Source organism: Muscardinus avellanarius, assembly GCF_963383645.1.
Source record: "Muscardinus avellanarius genome assembly, chromosome: 3".
Taxonomy (NCBI): Eukaryota; Metazoa; Chordata; class Mammalia; order Rodentia; family Gliridae; genus Muscardinus; species Muscardinus avellanarius.
Window position 1 is genome coordinate 6,282,288 of NC_137788.1, and position 2,851 is coordinate 6,285,138.

The following is a 2,851-nucleotide window of genomic DNA, read 5'->3' on the forward strand; positions in this document are numbered from 1 at the left end:
ATCCAGAGAAGAAATAAAACCAACAGGTTGGCATTCCTTTCTCTTAAGCTGTATTTGATAACGTGCCTCTGTGTATGGGGGTACTAGGGATTGAACCCAAAGGCGTTCTACCTCTGAGCTACACCCGCAGGCCTATTTTATTTATTTGTTGGTTGGTTTATATATTTATGAAACTGAGGATTATCCCAGGAGGGAGGCAGGTCTACCTCTGAGCTACACCACCAGCCCTATTTTATTCTTTCTTCCTTCCTTCCTTCCTTCCTTCCTGCCTTTCTTCCTTTCTTTTTCTTTCTTTTTTTCTTTGCAGTACTGGGGATGGAACCCAGGGGCGTTGTACCTCTGAGCTACATCCCTAGTCCTATTTTTCTGTCTTATTTTTATTTTTTGAAACAGGGTCTGAGTTGCAAAAGTGCCTTGCTAAGTGGCTGAGGCTGTCTGTGAACCGCAGTGCCTCCAGTCTCAGCCTCCCGAATTATCTTTTATTTTGAAACAGGGTCTCACTAGGTTACCGAGGGCCTCGCTAAATTGCTGAGACTGGACGAGGGCTTCTGAAACAACAATAAGGAGTCTTCGATGTTGGGAATCAGTCCCTACCAGTCAGGAAGGTGAGTGTTGAGGGACAAAAGACAGTCATAAGCGAAACAGGGTTGAACAGAGTCCTTGTAGCGTTCAGTGCCGAATTATGTAACATAGAAAAGCGAGTTCAGAGGAGATCGCGAGGGTCGTGGAGGGAAGGCACACTTTCAAAACTGGTAGGGTTTGGATACATCACCAGGAAAAAGTACAGGAGCAGAGAAGAGCCCAGGCCCGCCACAGACGGCTGTGGTCTAGTGGGTGGGAGTGGGTTGTTCCGGTGGAGGAGAATTCATCTGAGTGGAGAGAGACACAGGTGATGGAAAGCCCAGAAAATGAGTCCCAACGTTTAAGCTTAAGCCAGGCATGGTGATGCACACCTGTCGCCCCAGTACTCGGAAGGCCGAGACAGGAGGATCGCAGGTTCAAGGCCAGACTCAGCAATTTAGGGAGACCTTATTTCAAAATAAAAAATAAAGCCCCGTGTGGTGGCTCACGCTTGTAATCCCAGTATCCGGGAGGATCACAGGCTCGATGCCGGCCTCAGCAACTCAGTGAGGCCTCAGCAACTTACAGAGATCTTGTTTCAAAAATAGGGCTGGAGCCGGGCGTGGTGGCCACGCTTGTAATCCCCGCGCTTGGGAGGCTGAGACAGGAGGATCGCACAGGTTCGAAGCCAGCCTCAGCTACTCAGTGAGGCTTTCAGCAACTTAGTGAGACCCTGTTTCTAATAAAAATATAAAAATAGGTCTGGGAGTATAGCCCAGAGGTAGAAAGCCTCTGGGTTCCACCCCCTGTGCCACCAAAAAAAAAAAAAAAATAGGGCTGGGAGCTGGGTGTGGTGGCGCATGCCTATTATAATCCCAGCATTTGGGAGGCTGAGACAGGGGGATCGCGGTTAGAGGACAGCCTCAGCTACTACTTAGGCCTTTTGCGACTCAGTGAGACCCTGTTTCAAAATAAAGGGTAAAAACTATGTTTGGAGGTGTAGCTTGGAGGTAGAATGCCCCTGGGTTCCATCCCCAGTACCTAAAAAAAAAAAGGCGGTGTAGCTCAGAGACAGTAAGGGTCCTGGGTTCAGTCCCCAGTACCACACACATGCAAAGCTGACGCTTAGTGATGTGGCTAAAGTCCACAGAACACTCTGTTATACGCTGGGAAATGCATTCTCCTTGCCTCAGACTCATGTACAAAAGCAATACTCGGGCCCCAAACTCCTATGGGTTCTTAAGCAGCACCTAGGCTTTCTTTGATTAAATAAGGAGCAGAGCTGGGGAGGAAATTAAAGGACATCATAAACTTGGGTGCTGGCGGGCAACGTAGTGCACGCTTATAATCCAAGCATTTATTTATTTATTTATTTTATTTATTTTGGGGGGGGGGTGGTACTGGGGCTCCTGGAAGCCCTTCTACCTTAGGGCTACACTCACAGACCTATTTTATTTTATTTGGAAACAGGGTCTCCTAAGCCAGCGCGCGAGGCCGGCTTCGAACCTGCGCGATCCTCCTGTCTCCGCCTCCCAAGCGCGGGGATGACAAGCGTGCGCCACCACGCCCGGCATAATCCCAATATTTAGAGACTGAGACAGGAGGACTGCAGGTTCGAGGACGGCCTCGGTAACTTAGGAAGACCCCCCCCAAGCAACTTAGCAAGACCCGGTTTCAAAATTTAATAAGAAATAATAAAAATGAAAAGGGCTGGGGATGCGGCTCAGAGGTAGAACGCCTTAGCTACAAGCCCCAGCATTAAAAATAAGTGGGGGCGACTGTCGGTCAGCGCAGAGATGGGGTGAGCAATTAACCGTACAGAAACCGAGGGTGAAAGCAGGAGGTATCCATGCACGTTAGTTTGCAGACAGTATTGAAACGGAGCCGGGCGTGGTGGATCACAACTGTGAACTCAGCGCTTGGGAGGTTCAAGGTCAGCCCCAGCCACTTAGCGAGGCCCTCTGCAACTCAGTGAGACCCTGTTTCCAAATACAACATGGAGCTCAGAGGTGGAAGGCCCCTGGGTTCAACCCTCGGTACCGCGCATGCATACGCAGGAATCGATAGGTCTGGGGGAGTCCATCTATTACTTGACCAACCCCATCTCTAAATACCCAATCCACGAGCCGGGCGTGGTGGCGCACGCTTGTAATCCCCGCGCTTGGGAGGCTGAGACAGGAGGATCGCGCGGGTTCGAAGCCAGCCTCAGCTACTTACTGAGGCTCTCAGCAACTTAGTGACACCCTGTTTCCAAATAAAATATAAAAAAGGTCTGGAAGTATAGTCCGGA